The sequence below is a fragment of the Strix aluco genome, chromosome 1 (genome assembly GCF_031877795.1).
Source record: "Strix aluco isolate bStrAlu1 chromosome 1, bStrAlu1.hap1, whole genome shotgun sequence".
Taxonomy (NCBI): domain Eukaryota; kingdom Metazoa; phylum Chordata; class Aves; order Strigiformes; family Strigidae; genus Strix; species Strix aluco.
In genome coordinates this window covers 52,879,650-52,899,588 of record NC_133931.1, presented here as the reverse complement: position 1 = coordinate 52,899,588, position 19,939 = coordinate 52,879,650, and the positions used below count along the sequence as shown (strand labels likewise).

At 38.8% G+C, this 19,939-nt stretch overlaps 1 protein-coding gene across 3 annotated transcripts in view; it reads left to right on the top strand.

Moving 5' to 3' along the window:
- Nucleotides 1–19,939, top strand: part of YES1 (YES proto-oncogene 1, Src family tyrosine kinase) — a 51,909-nt gene that overhangs the window by 3,719 nt on the left and 28,251 nt on the right. Inside the window, exon 1 of one of the 3 annotated variants that reach the window (XM_074821226.1) lies at nt 18,602–18,842. The exons of 1 other annotated variant lie outside the window; for it this stretch is intronic. The gene's annotated coding sequence lies outside the window, so the exon portion shown is untranslated. Of the gene's footprint in view, nt 1–18,601; nt 18,843–18,870; nt 18,889–19,939 lie in introns of those variants that run through there. One more of the 3 variants, XM_074821207.1, reaches the window with a different exon arrangement.

The window sequence follows — 19,939 nt, the reverse complement described above, 5'->3', positions numbered from 1 at the left end:
TTAGATTTAAACACGGTATTTAAAAATGTAAAGGTTAACTGGAAATAGGATGGGAAATACTCTTTCTGTTGTCACTTTGGGTAAGCACCTGCACAGAGCACTGGGTTTCATGCCATGTTCCAAAAGTCAGTGGTTCAAAGTCACGCTCAGCTGAAATAAGCCCTCGAGCTGAGGGTCTCCTGCAAGGACTGCTAGCCCTGGCTTGGATCTGAGCCCCACAGCCCAGCGGGATACTGCCGTAGGGATCAGTGGTAGAGCGGATCCAAGGCTGCATCGGCTGTAGTGGCCAAGACTGGGGTGGTGTTTCAATTTTTCTTGACTGTAGCATTAGGTAATGTTACAGGCTATGGTTGGAGAGTGCCGAGGAAGTAGTGACCACTAAAACATCAGACTGGTATCATCTGTGTTTCAGCTTCTTGAGTGCTCTGAGATGTTGCCTAGGAAATCAGGTAACTTTTTTTGCTAACCTGGCTGTATTTTATCTTTGTATTTTTAGAAGGCAAATGCTATTATAATAGTGGTATATGAGACTCTAATAAGTATTTATGTTGACTACATCTGTATCTTAAATGTTTACGTAAATTCTGAATTCTGATGGTGCTACTGAACTTCAAATAATTTGTCTTTCAGATTGGTACTTCAGGGGGATGAAAAACTTCTGTGGCTTGAGATAGATGTTTATGTGGCTTTCTTCACACCAGAAATCTATAGAGAAGTCTGGGAAAAATAAATGATTCTTCAGAAGTGTTGAGCCACCCCTTCAATTCAGATTTTAGGATCAGCTAGACCAGGCTTACAAAAGTGAATAACTTCATTTATTTCTGTTGACAGTGAAGTTGAGTAAACACACCCACATAAGTAAATCTTTGTAGATCAGGGCCTTTAACTTTGTTTTGGGGAAACTTTCAGGAGCATTTTGTGGCATTAATCAGACATTTAAAGTCAGTGTTCTTATTGGAAGACTTTGATTCAATGCGGTTAATTTCCTTTGTTTGCACATGCCCAAAGCACCTTCTGGTCTTGCAAAACTGAAACAGTAATAGTCTTTTATTTAGGGTGTGAATGACGGAGCATAAATGCAGTCAGGTCTTGGGTATGTTTACCAGGACTGATGGCCCTGTAGCAAAAGAAGGGTTGGAGTGGTGGATGGAGTTCATGTTCAGTCCCGTTCCAAATGTTTGTCCATAGTTCAGGCAAAATTTTTGATGGTGAGCATAAAGTTCAGCTTCAGGAAGAAAAATAGAATGTCTGGGCTAAAGGTTTTGAAATTTTCAACCATACTTAATGCCCTCCCAGTTTGTAAGAAAAGGCAGTGCTTGCATGAGGTATTTAAAGAGTAATTAGAGGGTACTATGAATCTCTTGTGTATTGCAGTTGTATAGCATTATAACTGTTTTGGCAGTCAGCCAGGAAAAGAAGACTTAAAACAAATTAATAGTGAACAATCCAGTTTTCATAAGTTATTTTAAGTATGGTTAGATAACAAAATTAATATTGATGCTTAAAATGTGACAAAGGAAAAACAGGTCTAAGCTGTTATGTGTATCTTCTTGCTTTTCAAGAACATTTTACTGAAAACTAAAATCATGACCGACACTTGTAACCACAGAAGAATCAAAAAAACACCCTCCAAAGTCCTTCTGTATACCTTGCTCTTTCTTTCCACGCTCTTCCTCTTTCAGGTTGTTTTTTACCAGCTTAGCTTGTTCAACATAAATACTGTATTTTGCCAGCAACAGTACCCCAAAGTCCAGAAGATAAAAGACTCTGTCAAGGATAGCGTGGCCACAGGCTTTTCTGGTTCTTAGGTGCCATTCCTGAGCATCCAGTATTGCCGAGCATCTCAGGTGGTGGAGAGCAGTGGTGAATCTCTGGTCTGATTCAGAGCTATTTGGGCTAGATGGACTTCTGGTCTGATTCATAACAGCTGGCCTTTCAGTAGGCTTAACTTAATGAATATGTGCCTCAAAGATGAGTAACACTGTTAAGGCTTTGGGCAGAGCATGCTCCACTGAAAAATGAATATAGAATTAATGTCTAGAAAATATTCTCATTTTCAAAATAGACATTTATCTGAAACTAGCATTCAGTTGCCAAACTGTGGGAAAGAAAACAAAGTGCTGTGGTAGAGGAAAGAAATTGGAACATAAATGCAAAAGTTCTGTATTTCATTGTAAACTGTTAAAAACAAATCAGTAAGTTTAGTAGTACACCTTCCAAGTTATTTTTTGAGTTCTCTTGTATCTCCTTTCTTTGCCTTCATTCTGATGCTGTTCTTCTGAATGTCTGCAGTTTGAGATTAAAACCTTACCTTACTGATTTCCAAACCGGGGTCTTCAGAGACATATTAACAGGCAAAATCTGTAGTGTTTCGGTTAAGTTTAGCAAGGTTAGTCTGTGAGAAACAGAGTATTAAGTGTGGCATGTAGGTCTGATATTTGTATAAAACAGTGGTCTCCAAACATCTTAAAAATCTGCACCAAACCTAATAGCAAACTTCACATTTTAAAAATCTGTAAAGGCGTGGCATTTATATTCATGTGAGGACTAAGCAAGGGTGAGATGAAATGTGAGGAAAGTTTAAGGTGATAAAAGCGAGTGTTTTGTGTCCCCTTTCCCATTAATTCTTGAGCTCAAAACAGAATGTACCGGCAGAATATTTACTAGTACTGGTGTTTTTGTTGATACATAGTATTTAGTATTTGTAACTATCTCCTATTCTAGGAGTTCAGTTGAAGTACTCCACGTTCCCTTAGAGATGTGAATTTTGGTTGGTCTATGATGAAACCCCAAACGTATGTAATAGTGCATTTTATGCACTTGTAATTTCTCTTAATAGAAAATCTTGCAATACTTCAGTGACAAGTGAACCTGAAAATAAGGATTTTAATTTTGTTTTCCTAATGGGAATTTATGCAAGGCCTAGATAAGATTCGTAGGTCAAAGACCATTCTCTACTTTGCATGATGACTAGCCCAGGTGAGTTTTGTATCATTCTTGTGAGAAAGCTGTCCTGTACTGCATGGAGATGGAAGACTTGTTTTCTTGTTTGTTTGTCTTTTATCCTAAATCTTGACAGTGCTTCTCCTCTTTGATGCGCATGTTCATTAACTAAAGCCTACTGAAAGAACAGCTGTCGTGAATCAGACTAGAAGTCCATCTAGGCAAATATCTCTTTAATTTTTTTTATTTTTCCCCTCAATTCAGGAGAAATTCTTAATGTGTCAAAAGTCTTTGGAAGTTTAGTTAAAGGGAAAATTTCAGAATGGGTTCTTTCAGCAACAGATGGCAGTTCTGGTTCCGCCTGTTCTAAATAAAAAGTATTCAGGTTTTCTTACAGCTTGCCAAATTATGTTCTTTGGGGTTTTTTTGGGGGTTCATCCCCACCATAAATTCTAGGTAGAAGATGCATTAATAGAGTGACAAAGTCCTGAAAGCAAAGAGAGGGAGGGGGTTGTTTAACTGATACCGATGTTAAATATTTGTTTAAAGGACTATTAAAGGTTATAATAGTATTGGCCAGATCAGCTCATCCGTACCTAACTGAAAAACATGCATTGGAGAGAGAAGAAGAGTATACTAGTCTCGCTGTGGACACCCATGTTTAGTTCTGCTTTCATAATAAAGTTAAATACTGTATTCAGGAACACTTAGAGCATAGAGCAAAATACTATTCCTTTTGAAAACAATTACCCATGAAGGAAAGAGAAGGGAAAACCAGGATAATTCCCGAGCTGTTACTACTAGTCAGTTGGGAAAATTTTCCTGACTAAGATTTCTTTTACCAGCAGCCACACTACACTCTTTCGGGTCTGAAAAGTAAGTATTGTATTAATATTCTGTAGGGGGTGAAGAAAAGGGTTATGTCTGTTTGGGTTTGGGGGGGGGTTTTTAGGTCTGTGGTTTTCAAATGAGTGAGCAAAATGCAAGTACAAAATTCTCAACTTCAGAAGACACAGGAATTAAATGCTGACTTGTATATGGCTGTTGGGGCTAAGATGCAGTAGTTATGTGGATACTTTTTTTTTTGCTTTCAAGTACAGTTCTGTACTGTATTTTAAGTGCAGTTAAACACTTAATTCATAAATCATAGTGGTTGAGGTTATTAAGTGATAAGCTTTCAAAATAGCTTGCTCAATAATTACATATATTATGTAATTTGCTAAAGATATCAATCTTCTTTTTCATTTTAGGAAATATTTCTTAGCTCGTACACTGCAGAAACCTGTAGAATTGATTGATTCAGGCTATCGTGATGTATGTAAAATGAGACAAGCGATAGTTCATAGATGAAAAATAACTTCCCTCAAAACCTTTGACTTGTTCATACCAAGTAGTTGTATTTAAATATTCTGGAACTAATTTACATTGGTTATTAAATATAGGGCTCTTTGATTACGTCCTGTCCTCCCTCCCTCTTTAGCTTGTGTCTGACATACCTTCAGAATACTATTTAAATTTGGTGCATACATGGTGAAACTGTAGCCAAGTTAATGCAAAGTGACTTGTCTTAACAAGCATGACACCTGGATTTTATATGGTTATTTTAAATTATTATTTTAACTTAGCTTTACATCTGTGCTTCTTCGTTCTTTTCCCAAAGGAAGATGTTTAGTCTTACTGGTCAGTAAAATACATTAACTATATATTAGGTTTACACTAATCTTATTAACTTTTTGCCAGGGGCATGGATTTTCTGCACGTGTATTTAATGTAATAATAAAGTGTCTTAATAATTCTTTTAAGCTATATATCTTAATTATTTAAGCAATGAAAACCCAATTTATATGCAAGACATTTTTTTTTCTTCCTGATTTGTGTTCAGTGGCATTTGAATGGAAATTCTGAAATTCATATAAATAATGAGCATCACATTTTAAGGTACAAGTTAATAATATGTTGCCTTTTAGATAAGGATATAGAAGGCAATAATTCTAAATGCAAAACACATTTTGTTTTAAATCTGATGGATTTATTTTAAAAAGGGAATGTTAATTTGTTAATTAATTTTGGTCACCAAAAGCTCTAAGGTGTTAGAACAAACAGATCTCATACTTGCAGGTTTTTGTTTTCTTTGAAAATAGGAAGAAAAATCTCTCCTCTGTCTTTTAACCTTATCTTCCCTAAATGTTTCTCAGGTTCAAATGAACAGATATCTAAATAATACTAACTGGGGGGTGGTGGTGGGTGTCCTCTACACTTGTAACAGTTTATGTCCCTTTAGGTATTTAGTTGTTCAGATTCTGATGGCAGATGGTTATGAATGAGCTCTGCCACTTTGGTGATTTGAATTTGTTTAAAATTGTGGTGGCTGACAACATAGTTTGAATAATTTTTTAATTTAATATAGGCTATCCTAACAGTAAATTTGGGTCTTAATATAAATTGATGTTACAATTTTTAAAAATAATTCTTTCTCCACTTCAAATATTTTAAAAATGCCATCAGAAGGGTAACTTTCCATTATAACATGGCATGTGGTCAGTCAGCATATGATTTAACATGGTGGTGCAGGTCTGTTGTATTTTATTTTTGTTGTTATGCAAATACTTAGAAGTAAACATTGTTTGCTGCATTATATGTAGTATGGTATAGCCAGGTAACCAGGTAATTTAGGTGACAGAATCAAATCATATTCAGCCCATCAGAAATGTGCCAAAACTTTTGAGCCAGTGGACTGATCACAGTGCAAGTGTTCTTGAGGAAACCCTAACAGCACTGATGGAGGATTGAAAAGTTCGTGTTACTGGTGCATGATTTCTGCAGCTTGGAAGCCATAGCATTAAACTGTTATTTCTCTTAAAGTATATCCTAGACTTCAGGGATTGTTACTTTTTCCACTTCAGTTCCTCTGAAACTGAAAAGACAAGGCAGATGCATTAGGTAGTAGTTTTACAGTCAGAATATTTGAATGGAATTATATCCTCTTTTTAAAAACATTGCCATGTAAAACAACTTTTCACATGCTTTAAACTGAAATGGAAATTAGATTTTTTTTTTTCCTTGTTTTAAAAAAATATGTTCATTTCATCAAATCAATTGGTTTTGGTTTGGCTTTTTTTTTTTTAAGCTAATTAGGAAGTGGAAAATCTAGACCTATTTTTATTCACATATTTTTTTGGCGTTGCTGTTCTAGGAGCTGGTACTTTTTCACACTGAAGTCAAGTGCAAAATTCCCCTTGACTTCAGGGAGAGCTGGATTAGCTTTACACAAAAGGACCAAATTGTCCTCTGGGATAAGTGGAGGCAACTCTATTGAAGTAGACTTCATTACAGTATAAAATGAAGACAAAGAAGTGTTGCCTGCCTTTACAGGCAATGAAATTGGATCTGTTAGCTCAAACAGCTAGGTTAATTTAGCAGTTGAATCAAAGACTTTTTTCCAGTTAGCACATTTATTCTAATTCACTACATCAAGCAGTAAGATGTCACTTATTTTTGACTACAAATATTTTACAGAAGCTAGAATCTGTTTATGAACTCTTTTGTCTGTGGCATAAGAATTATCCCAAGAAAACTCAAACACATTATAAACTGTTTGCAAATGTTCAAGCAGTTTAAGTAGGTGAAAGAGATCCGTGTACCAGTTAAATTTAGTAGGCTTTATGTGACAAGTTTTGTGGGGCTTGGTGGGCTTTGTTTGTATTTTCAGCATCAGACTGGCATCCTGAGTGACTTTCTGTGGTCTTGCTGAGGTGGGAAGAGGGTAATTCGTTTACACCAAAACTTGGACTGGATGCTATCCAGTGTGTTTGCCAGTGGTAGCCAGAGTAATCCCACTGACTTCCACAGCAGACAGTAGCACCTTTGGCATCTTTTTTTATGCTTTACACAACCGTACCTGTATTGTGTACACAAACGATGAAGAAATAGTATTTGAAAAATGAACTCAAATATAGTGATTAGTCCTGTAATACTCTTCCATACTACTTGTAAAATGTATCATTTGTCACTCTTGAGTATCAAGTTTTCTTTCAGTGCTTCTGGTATCTGTTGGGATCATGAATTAATTCAAAAGTCTGTGTGATTATTTTGACCTAAGCACTCACTTTCTTGTACGTTCTCTTTGAAGTTTCACAAAGGGAAGAGGGGCTTGAACATTGTAATCTCCTTAGAATAAGTCCTTAAATGCTGCTCCATGTTTCTTTTTATTTCACATGTGAAATGTTAATAATCCCCTCCCTGGGAAGAATGCAGATCCACAGAGCTTTTAGCTGTTTAGCATATGTAGCTCTGCAAAAAAAAAAATCTACAAATAACTCCTGCTCCGATATTTAGCTGGTGTTAAGGAGTTAAGTAGTAAACTGAAATTCCCTAAATACTTGAGGTGCTAAATTTACAAAACAAGACACAAGTACTGTTTTAAGATTAGTCATAGTTAGGAAGCTTATTGAACCACCAGCATCTTCCCGGAAACATCCTGTACTTTTGTTGTCTTCAGCTAGCTTCATCTATTCATGGTCTTAACTGCTTTTTGGTTTTTAGAAACTCTTGCTGCAACTTCTTTGTGACTAAGGCGCGTTGTCAATCAATCCCGTCCTCCCCATGCCAGCCAACTGTCCCCTTAATGCAGCAATTCACTTGAATGAATAGTGCTCATACTTTAAGGAGACAATTGCCTACCAGAGAGGATGCCAAGTTGATTTAACTTTGCACAAGTGTGAAAGAGTTTTTAAATGGACGCTGTCAACTAACATTGGCCCAGGGCTTCAGCTGCCTGGAAATTGTTATAATCTGATTGGGAGTATGTCCAAACTTGTTTAAAATATTTTAGTCAACTGCTTGGCTGCAGAGAGCATTAGTACCCCAGAAACTTGTCAGACGATCATCCTTGGTTTGTCGGAACTACAGTGGACGTGTCCTGGCCAAATGTACAACACGGCTTTTAAAATGAACTCTTTTTTGGCAGTACATCACTAAATTGGTGAAAGAATACGGGATTCGTGTTGTAATCTGCTCTTTCAGTTCAGTTTAATGCCACAGCGTGTGTTTGAAACACTTAGTCGGATGTGTAAAACCACAACTGTAGCCTGCCATTACTGTAAGATTACAGATCTGAGCTACCATTTAGGCAAACCAGCTACTGGACTATCCGCTACTTGAAAATGTTTAAAACTGAACAGAATTTAGGAAAACAGTATCGCTTCTTTGCTGGCTAAAATTTTTTGATGCCTTTTTAGTTTTAGTAGAGGTTGAAAGGATGCTTACCTTCTAGGTACACCATCACTCGAATGCTGAGAGCTTGGTGCAGTGCATTCTTTCTTCCCCAATAAGTGTAAGCACAGGCCTCTTCTTAGCATAGTTTGAAGTCTGATATGTCTTCACTGCACTTCTGAAGGGAAAAGAGAAGGTGAAAAAAGTTAAGGAAGAAACATGTGGAGAAGATGCTCCCTGAAATTCCTGATGTCTGTTTCAGGGAGGCCAGGAAATCTGAGAAAAGCACCTACTTCTGTTAAGAGCCTGACAAAATATGGGAGTTATACTAGATGTTTAGAAAGAATTCGATTAACAAGATGCTCAGTTTAAAGGAGAGAAAGATTCTTACAGGCCTGATGGTTGGACGGTACGCCTGGTAAACTGGTGTTTTCCCAACAGTAAGTAGTGAGTATATTTGGGGGTGGGGAGGAGGGTGTTTTCCTTGCTTTTCTGAGATCATTAGGCCATACAGCTGCAACAGTATTGCTACTGGTTTAGATACATTTGTGGAGAAAAAAGAAGTATTGTTGTTTCAGTGCCTGGCTGGAATAAGTAGTTTGTTAAGCAGTGCCATGAGATTGTTAGTTGTTTTGAGGACATCCCAATTAGTAGATATGCAACTGTTAATAAGTAAGTCTATTGTATACAACAGGAAAAAAAATACTTAGATTGGAAAAGATGAAGAACAGGAGCGAGAATAACTTCCAAATACGAAAGGCCAGAAGTTGATCGGGAGCTGTCAGCATAGCATGGATATATGATGGGGGAATCATGTTTAACCACCTCCTGTGATGAGATGACTCGCTGGGTGGATGAGAGCAGAGCAGTGGGTGTTGTTTATCTTGACTTTAGTAAGGCTTTCAGCATGGTCTCCCATAGCATCCTCACAGATAGACTGATGAAGTACATGCCAGGTGAATGAACCATGAGAGTAACTGGCTGAAGTGCCAGGCTCAAAGGGTTATTGTCAGTGGCACAAAGTCCAGCTGGAGGCCAGTCACTAGTGATGTACCCCAGGGCTTAATACTGGGGCCAGTCCTGTTTAACACACCTTTGTTATTGACCCAGGTGGTCACAGAGAGGTGTACCCTCAGCAAGTTTGCAAAGGATACAAAACTGGGAGGAGTGGTTGATAGACCAGAGGATCATGCTGCCGTACAGAGAGACCTCGACAGATCAGAGGAATTGGCTGACAGGAACCTCATGAAGTTCAGTAAAGGGAAATACCAAGTCCTGCCCCTGTAGAGAAACAGCCCCAGGCACCAGTACGTGCTGGGGGCTGCCTGGCTGGAAAGCATCTTGGCATCAAAGGACTGAGGGCTTGTGGTGGAAAAGATGTGCGTGATCCAGCAATGTGCCTTTGCAGCAAAGGCAGCCAGTGGTGTCCTGAATGCATTAGGAAGAGTTACCAGCAGGTCGAGGAGGTGATCCTTCCCGTCTACTCAGGACTGGTGAGGCCACACCCGGAGTACTGTGTCCGTTTGTGGGCTCCCCAGTACAAGTGAGGCATGAACATAGTGGAAAGAGTACAACCAAAGGCCTGGAGCATCTCTCCTATGAGGAAAGCCTGAGGGAGCTGGGGCTGCTCAGCCTGGAGAGGAAGGCTCAGGGGGATCTTACCTGATAGGGTGGAATAAAGAGGACAGAGCCAGGCTCCTTTTGGTAGTGCCCAGTGACGTGACAATAGGCGATGGAAATTCCATTTAAACATAAGAAAAAAATGTAGGGCTTTTTTATTGTAAGGGTGATGGCACGCTGGAACAGGTAGTCCAAAAAAGTTGTGGAGTCTGCATCCTTGGCAATAACTCAAAACCCAACTGGACACAGCCCTGAGCAACCTGCTGTCTTTGACATGGATTTGAGCAGGGGGTTTGGAGTAGACAACCTCCAGAAGTCCCTTACAACTTCAGTTGTTCTGTGATTTTCATGAAAGGATTTAAGAGGGTCACAATGGTAAATGTGGTAGCTGAAACAAAACACAGGTGTTGAAAGGCAGAATATTTTTGTTTATTTTGGCAGCCAGATTTTTGTTGTTGTTTCTACCGGCTTTCTTATGACAACTTATGACAAAGAGGGGAGGTAACTCTTTGCAACTGCATTGTTCTCTTGGGTTTCTTTGCTTTCTGCTATTAATATCAAGTCTGTGTATGGCTTTATTGTCCATTGTGTCCTCACCCCCATGGCAGCAGTGTCAAGGAGTTGGGTACTGTTAACTTCTCTGCTGAAGACTGAGCAGCACCAGAGGCTTTTAAATCAAGGAAATGTTTTAATCTCATATTTGGAAAGGTGGTTTTTCAACAACTGTGATATTGTCAATTTTTTTTCTTCATAATGCTGTAAAAACTGAGAATCTGAACGCTGTGCTTGCTCCAGCGGTCTCTTTACCAATGGTGATAACGTGTTGGTTTTGGCTTTCTCCCTACTAAACATACTGAATTGATAAATCCACACTGTGGTTGTGTTGGTGTTAGAACTACAAACTTCCGTTAGACTAATACAAAATACAGAGGTGAAAAAGAGCTGAAACAGTTGCATGTGGATTTAAACACACTATTAAGTTTAACAGATTACCAATAGAAATATGGTCACAATGAAACCTAGCATTTGAGCTTGCATCACAGAAGGGCACCTGATCAGTTTAGTAAGATAGGACTCATTTGTTTTCAACTATTTGTCTTTGGATTTAGAATCACAGAATGGTTTGGGTTGGAAGGGACCTTAAAGATCATCTAGTTTCAGCCTCCCTGACATGGGCAGGGACACTTTCCACTAGACCAGGTTGCTCAGAGGCCCATCCAGCCTGGCCTTGAACATCTTCCAGGGAGGGGGCATCCACAGCTTCTCTGGGCTGTTCCAGAGTCTCACCACCCTCACAGTAAAGAATTTCTTCCTTATACCTAATCTAAATCTACCCTTTTTCAGTTCAAAACCGTTACCCCTCGTCCTATCTCTACACTTCATGATGAAGAGTCCCTCCCCATCTTTCCCATAGACCCCCCTCAAGTACTGGAAGGCCGCTATAAGGTCTCCCCAGTGCCTTCTCTTCTCTAGGCTGAACAACACCAACTCTCTCAGCCTGTCCTCAGAGGGGAGGTGTTCCAGCCTCCTGGTCATCTTCGTAGCCTCCTGGTCATCTTCGTGGCCTCCTCTGGACCTGCTCAAGCAGGTCCAGAATATGAATAGAAAATAAGATGAAAGTCAACACTATGCTGAAGAAAAATTGGATTAACTTGGACTTGAAATTTAGAGAGCACTTAGAAGCCTTGTGAAACAAAACTGAAATTTAACCCAATTGGTGAGGATAAAAATACTTGTATATACTGAAAATTGGTTTGGTTTAGTCCTTGTCTCAAGTCACCTGCTTGTTGGTTGTAATTTCTGCAGAAGTGCTCAATTCCAGTCTTCTAGCAAGACATTAAAAGTTATACTTCCCTTTGAACAGTATCTCATTTGTAAATGAATAACTGTGTTTCCACAACTCATTTGTGTTTTCTGGTAATTAGGACAGCTGTTAAGTAGTAGAGTGGCTACCACTGCACAGGAGCACGTATTTATGGAACTGTCATTTACAGACTGGAAAGATAAGAGAGTTCTTTTGATAAAACTAAATGTTTGTAGTATTACTGTTACAGTAAATCTGTATCATGTACGTACTGATCTTCCCAAAGATAGTGCTTAAACCATCTAAGGAAAAAACCCCAACACTCACATGTCTTTAGAGAGGCTGGTCTGTGCACTTGGAAGTACAGCTTTCCAAACAGCAAGCAAGCAAGGGTCATTGTACTGTCAACAGTAAGCAACAAACACAACATCTAGTTAAGATATAAATGTATGTATGTATGATCTGTAATGTCTTAATCTGCATGTGACACTGATTTTATTTAAAAAAAAAAAAAAGGCTTTAGGAGAGATCAGAGATCTGGGGAACTACAGATCAATAAGCCTGTACTAAGTAAATCAGTCGAAATAATAATGAAGACAACATGAATAAACATGATATATGGAGGAAGAGTTAAGAGCCTGATATGAAGGGATCTCATGTTTTGCAAACTCACTGGAGGTTTTTTGAATGCAATCGCGTGAATAAGTAAGATATGACAAAAGTAGTTTACTTAGATTTTCAAAGGGCATTTGACAACGGCTTCCACCAAAGAATTTTGAAGAAACTTAAGCAGCCATAGGATAGGGGAAAAAGACTTAATGGGGTTAAATTAATGACTAAAACATAAGAAATGGAGAATTGGAGTAAACAGGGTAGAGAGGGGACCTGGGTAACAATTTTCCAGGGTTCTGTTAATGGCAAATATTCAAGTCCATAAAAGATATAGAAGAAAATCGAGCTCACAGACTTTACTGGTGGGTAGTAGATGTAAATAAAGGCAGAGCTTAGCATTGCACAAGGACTTGAGAGTGCTCGGCAACTGGACAGTAAAATGGCAGATGAAATTTCCCATAAATAGCTTCATGTGGTGTATTTGAAGGTGCGAGGAGCAACCTTACCTTTGCATCTTAAAAGATGAGCTCAAGGCTGACTATTGCCACTAGAAATGGTTAGGAAAGAAAAGGAGAATAATGATTATATTGTTTAAAAAAAAATTTACTGAATTATTTTATATAGTTCTGCCCCACTCACCCCTAACCCTGTCATCTTCTCAGAAAGAACATAGTTGAAGTTTTAAGGAAAAGCAAATATGAAACAAATTCCATAAGAGGAGCAGCATGAATTCATTAGGGTAGAAATGGTGACCAGAAGGTGGTGTGACAGAATCTTGTAAAGTGTTCAGTAGCCAACAGGACATATAAATAGGGAGTGTTTGTTCACTGTCTTTTTTTAGTGCACACACACTGAGAGGTAACTAATGAATCTAGCAGCTGATGAATTGAAAACAGACAAAAGGAGGTGGTTCTCAACAAAACGTGTAATTAAGCTATAGAATTTCTTGCCTCAGGAATTTAAGGAGGCTAAACATTACATCAGTGCAGAGGAGAACTGCCGTTTCATGGAAGAAGAATCATCAAATGCAAATACCTATTCTTGTTCAGGAAATCCTGCTTCTGCAAACTGTTGGGGGCTCAGGGAGTATTCTGGGAGGTATTACTATATATTTACTGTGCACTTACACGCTTTGCTTGGTATCTATTATTGGCTGCTGTTAGTGAGAGGGTATTTGAATGGACATGGACCTTTGGGTCTTGCTCAGTACAGCCATTTCTTTGTAGTAAAGGCTGTCCCCCCCCTTCTTTTTTTTTTTAATTTCTTTCACTTGTTTTCCAGAATCCTATCTACCAGGTGCTCAAACCTTATCCCAAAATGGGGCACTAACCTATTTAGGGAGTGGTTTAGGGCCACTGGCTACATATTTTTCTCTTTGTGTGACCTTATATGTGCACCTAAATATAAAATCTCCATGAAGCAAGGGTCATGTTCAAGGCAGGGTTAGGACTGCAAGTACATGTCAGTTGGTGGCTTAATTTCCTATGATTTTGTCCTCTTACTGCTGCATAGTACCTTTTTGGTCATATAATGGATGCACTTCCAATCGCATTTCTCTCACGCGCTCCTCAGACAATAGAGGCCCTTTAGGGAAAGAGGTGTTTAAGGAAGAGGAGTTTTTGAGTGGGTCTTGATCAAACAGATGCATGGTCTGGGCTGTCTGTAGGCTGGTGATTTCTGATCTCCCTTCAGACTCCTATGCGGTGATTCCCTCCCCCAGACATGCTAAGCCCCCATATCTCTCTGTTGTATGTCACCAGCTTATTGATAAAAATACACTTCTTTGCGACTGTAGTGACTATTGAAATAATCAAGGGATCTCTCTACCTGTAAATGGAGAAGTAATATTAAGAGGACATTGTACTGGACAGAAATACTACATGTGAGAAGATTCACACTATTTGAAACAAGGGGCTGCTATTTAATATAGCTGCCCTGTTCCTTTTGTTAAGGTGGCAGCTGCACAAGTCACACAAGATTTTTATTGCTTGGTTCAGTCTTAATAGATTATTTTGATTTAGTAGTATACTGTGTCACTGATTTTTGAATCTTAAGTCCCTGCTATCCATAGAAACATTCTTAACGTTTGGGCTGAGTTTAGGCAATTAGTAGACTTAATAATATATTTTCATCCAGTTATGCATCATTTTATGAAGATATGGGCTTCTGGATAGCTTTCTGTATGTGGTTGCATATTTTAAAATAGTTCTTCCATATTCAACAGGTGTTAAGATTTGTACAAAGATGACAGATATATGGGAGTTTTCTTTGAAAGGTGTGCTTATTTGTTCTCAGACCTCTTAACTGTTGTGCAAGGGGAAAATAGTTACTCCTAATGTTTACATACAAATTAAGCTAATTCCAGATGCTAATTTAGGGCAGTGCTGCTTCTCACCTTGTTGAAAGAAGACTTTTCTAGCCTAATTTTTTGATTCAGTGATAGAAGATGACCTTTAGTCGTGCTATGCAATGTAAACTTGAGCATTAGCTATCAGGAGGCAGGTTGGTGAATGCCAGCTCTGGCTGCCTATATGTGAGCTAGTCCTGTAGGCTCCCTTTATAGTCAGTGGAGAGAAATAAGCACTTTCACTGCATGATTCATCTCACCCCCAGATGGATGTCTAAATTTGGAAGATGAATTCCACCTGAAGTCCGTTACTGAATATAAATGTCATTAGTCTAAACTAGGAAATTATTTAAAAGGACACTAGCTTGACTGACATGGCAGTTGAGCAGAAGTCATTTGTTTTCTTCTGTGAATTAGGTTTCAGAGATTTAAAATCAGCACTCTGTAGCCTGTTTTGTGTTGTTTAAGCTGCTCTGCTTTTATGGCAGATTTGAAACTTAACAAGTAGGGTATATGCACATTGCCTAATTTCTAAGCATCTAGCTCTGCAAGGCTGACTAGTCTTGTTACCAACTGGTTTGATTTTTGGGGTGGGGGGCTGGTGACAGAGATTAGCATGATGAGAAGAGCAGGACATATAACACAATTTTCTTTCTACTCTAAACTTTCTGTTAAATGTTAGGGCTGAAAAAAAATGTTTAGGTGTCCTTAAAATCACTGCTCCTCTAGAGGAGCCTGTGTGTCTCTCACTGGTTGTATAGGAAGCCCGTGTAAGGTGATCCAGCCTTCAAATTTTCAGGACCAAAAGTAGCAGTGCAGATACCTTCCTTAATTTTTGTTTCTGTTTGTCTGGAGCAGACACTTGGAATGGCTGATATCCTTTTTAAGTACTTTTCATGCTGTGCCTTGTTTGCCCATTCTGCCATGCTTGAAAACTCTTAATTTCCCCCCTCCCCCTGCCTTATTTTTTACTGCTTATAGGTCTTGATTCCCATCAGTGTCAATCTCCTGTTCTTTTCTCTTTCTTTCCTATTGGGAACTCTGCTTTTTATGTCATAATTTGTGGCAACTTTATCCTCTTGATCAGACTGATCAAGTCCTGCCATCAGACTCTATCTTTATACCTGAATCAAAAATAAGAAATTCTTACAATCCCATTGCTATCGTACCACTTCTGGTTTTCTATCGTATTAATTATGTTTAGTTATATATCAAAGGCTGATGTAGCTCTGTCAAGTTTGTTGGTTTTGGTTTATTTTGTTTTTACATTAAAGTGAGTATTTTTTTTTTATTTCCTACATCAGCTTGAACATTCTAGAAAAGTAGTTTGGGATTAGAAAATAACTCACAACAACATTTCAGGTTATGTATATCATAGAAACCTGTATCTGTTGAGCATTTTCCTCCACCAGATACAAACATGGGGGGGAAGAGGAGTTCTTCACTAGGAGCTACAGGGAAATCACTAGTTGGAAACTTGGAACTGAAGGGTTATTGAGGTTCCTAACTGGAAGAACTGGATGCTGTACAGATACTATGTGGACTCCTTACTTGTACCAACAAGGATGTAAAACAATTCTCAGTTCTCTAACAAAAATAGCAAAAGTCAGAAGTCGCAACTGTGACATGCTACAGGAAGATAGGAGGACAGATGAAGCACATTGGCAGCCCTTAACGCTAGCAGAGCATTTGTCAAATAGAAATTGCCAGGCACCCCTAGAAGAAAATACCTGCCCTGCAAGAGGGGACATAAAAAAAAACAGCCTGGTAGTCTCTACTGGTTGGGAACGGCTAGATAATTCTCCTCATCCCTAGTCTGGCAGTTTAATGGTGGGTGTTGTAGGAGCAGCAAATGAAAACCTGTCAGGTTTTTTGTGATAAGGAACAATTGGTGGGCTGTCCACTTGATATCGAGTAGGACTTTGCTTGGGGACAATATTTCTTCATGTTGAGTTACAACCAGTCTTTGGTAGAAATATGAAGTGCTACCTACTCCTTCGCTATAGACTGTTGCAAGGAATTTAGTGCCTTCTGGTTTTTCCTTTCTTCTTGCTGTGTATTTGAGGTTTAGTGCTGTATTGTGCATATCTTACCTGTCTTTAGACCAGTCACCAGTGAACTATGCCACTCCTGTGGTGGCTGAAGGTACAGGGATTTACTACTACTAATTCTGCTCAGCCTCAGGGTCATCACTTTTAGTATTATTCTTTGTGAATAGCAGTGGATTCTGGCAGCAAGCAGTCCACAAATTGCTCCAAACAACAGAACCTGTTTTTCAGCAGATTCATTTTGTGTTTAGTCTAGAAGACGGTGTTTAAAAATATGCAAAATTGATTCTTAAAGGTAACCTGTGGGATGATAGTATTGCATTGCTTCCTGCTTGAAAGATGACATTTAGAAATATTAAGTGTATAAACTGGTGAGGACTTCAGGAATTTTTGAAGTTTAGAAGATTTGAGGCTTAGCAGAGAAATCTCATTTCTGCTGGATAGAAAACATCTCTGACTTTTTCTCAGATACAGCTTCCTATTTAAGCTTACAGGAAGTGAGATACACAAGTTTTTATGTATTTGTAAACCATTAGTTTAAATCAATTTAAGAAGAGCCAGAACACTGAAATTAATAAGAAAACCACATAAAAGGACTTAAAATACCTCTCTTCCACCCTCCAGGAGAGACATGGAACAAGTCTTTCTTCTCTTTCTCTTGTTTTATGGGAACATGATAAAATAGAATTATTTTAAATTTTTGTATTTTTAAATTTATTTTCAATAAATACTTGGGTTTAGAACTTGTCAAATCTGCAGTGAGGTACATATTTCAGCTCTTTTAAGCATGCTGCTTATTTTTGAAGATGAGAAGTTCTGTCATTGCAGTGTTTCTATCAGGCAGCATTAATTCTTTTAAAATATTGTTAATTTGTTCTTTGTTATTATTCATAACTTAAATCCTTCTGACCTGTGACCAAAATTTAAATAACTCGTGGAAGTTACTGACAAATAACTTGGTCGACATGCACACTTCTGCTGAATCCCTAATATCTTCCTCCGGTCTTCAATGTTTCTACCTTTAACATTTAATTCAATTGGAAATTGTCTTTGTTCTGGCAATACTTTTGGAGTAAAAAAAATATTGCTGAAAGCTCTGCTTACTGGTTAGGAACAAGAAGATTTGCTACTAATCAGTAGTTGTTTAGCCTAAAGAGAATCTTTATATGTTGTGTACCCCTGAAAACAAGGTATTAGAGTGACTGAGAACACAAAATGGCCAAGGCATTTTACTTACCTGTTTAGAAGAACGTTATCTGAACCTATTGATAAAAACTGAAGGATGTCTTTATGTTGTGGTGTCACCTGTAGGTTAACATTATTTACCTGCATGAAATATGTCAAAACTATTTTCTATTCTTTATTTTGTATCCTGTACAGTGGCTAATTTACCAAAGTTACTGGTTATGTTCATTTTGCACATCTTCAAAGAGTGGTGACTGATAATGTGTTTTACATGCTGCTGGCTAGTTCACGCTTGGATTGTGTTGTCTGCATGGTAGGGAGTAATCTGAGCTGCTAAAAATGCTAAATTAGAGGGAAGGCCCATTGCCTAATATGGAAAACCTTTTGAAAAGATGAACAGAAAACTGATGTCATCTTTAATGTATCCTTAGAAGATGTCTGAAGAATTCAACACTTTTTTGAGCTGTATTTTGATAAACCTCCCCATCACAGGAAATACTGAAATGGTTCCCCTTTGTTTCACTCAATCAAGTAAGAACACCCTCAGGAAAAGATTCTTTGACATCTTTTTAAGAAATGCTTTTATGAACTGTGTTTAAAGCCCTTTCAACAGTTTTAAGTGGTAGAGGAAGAATCAGCAGAAGATGAGTCTAGAGGAAAACCAACAAGGAATGGTAAGCAAACGCTATGTGGTTTTCCATTACATGCCATCATTGAAGGCTTGGTATGCCCTGTACATGTCACTCTAATTGCTAGTCTGGAGCTGGAAAGAGTTGAGTATTTTGTTTCCTTAGGCAAATGAAACAACATGAACATGAGAGAAAGTAACACCTTGGTTTTGAAAGGAAAGAGTTAAGAATTTATTTTTTTTTTTTTTGTAGTGGGCTCACAAAATCGCTAATGAAATACCCATGTTTGGAACCAAACTCTTCTGTTGAAGACAGAGGATATGCCTACTTTGCAGGAGCCAACCCTGGCCTAGGACAAGTGACTGTAACCTACAAATAAGCCAGTTTTGTCTCCCAAGACAAGAAGAAAGTGGGTGCTTTCCTTCTGCAGTATGCTTGCTGAGGTGCAGCAGAAATGTCTTTCTCCTGCAGAAGGAGATGAGCTTGGAGGTAGAGCTGCTGCATGGCTGAACTCCATGCATGTTGTGAAACAGTGCCAGGTGTTCATAGGGTAGATGATGAACCGGGCAATGGAGTATTGGAGGTAATTGTAAGAAGCCTTGGGTAGGGCAATGGTGAGACTCTTACCATGTCCTGTTGTCTCCATTTTCAGATGAGTGATAGATTTTTTTTTTTTCTTCCCCCCAAATTTATCTGGATTAGTTGAGAGTCATGCCTGTTTAATACAGCAAAATTATTATCGTACTTCTAGCAAGAAGGATGTGGACTGTGCTTTCAGGATGTGGAAATTTCTGCTCTAGAGCAGTACTGAAAAAGACCTGAGAATTCTAAGGGACAGTGCCTGCTGCCATAATAGATACTAAAATCTCAAATGGGCCTATGTGAACATCATGAAGTTCAAGAAGGTCAAGTGCAAGGTCCTGCACCTAGGTCAGGGCAATCCCCAGTATCAATACAGACTGGAGAAGGAGCTAATTGAGAGCAGCCCTGCAGAGAAAGACTTGGAGATACTGGTGGATGAAAAATTGGACATGAGCTGGCCATGTCTGCCTGTATCCCAGAAAGCCAACCGTATCCCGGGCTGCAACAGGAGAAGGGTGGCCAACAGGTCAAGGCAAGTTATTCTGCCCCTCTACTCTGCTCTTGAGAGACCCCCACCTGGAGTACTGAGTCCAGCTCTGGGGCCCATAGTACAAGAAAGATGTGGACCTTTTGGAGTGGGTCCAGAGGAGGACCATAAAAATGATCAGAGGGCTGGAACACCTCTCATATGAGGACAGGCTGAGAGAGTTGGGGTTATTCAGCCGAGAGAAGACTCCAGGAAGACATTATTGTGGCCTTTCAATATATAAAAGGAACTTACACAAAAGATGGGGAGGGGGTCTTTATCAGGGAGTGTAGTGATAGGATGAGAGGTAACAGTTTTAAACTGACAAAGGGTAGATTTACATTAGATATAAGGAAGACATTTTTTACGATGAAGGTGATGAGACTTCGGGACAGGTTGCCCAGAGAAGTCGTGGATGCCTCATAATTGAAA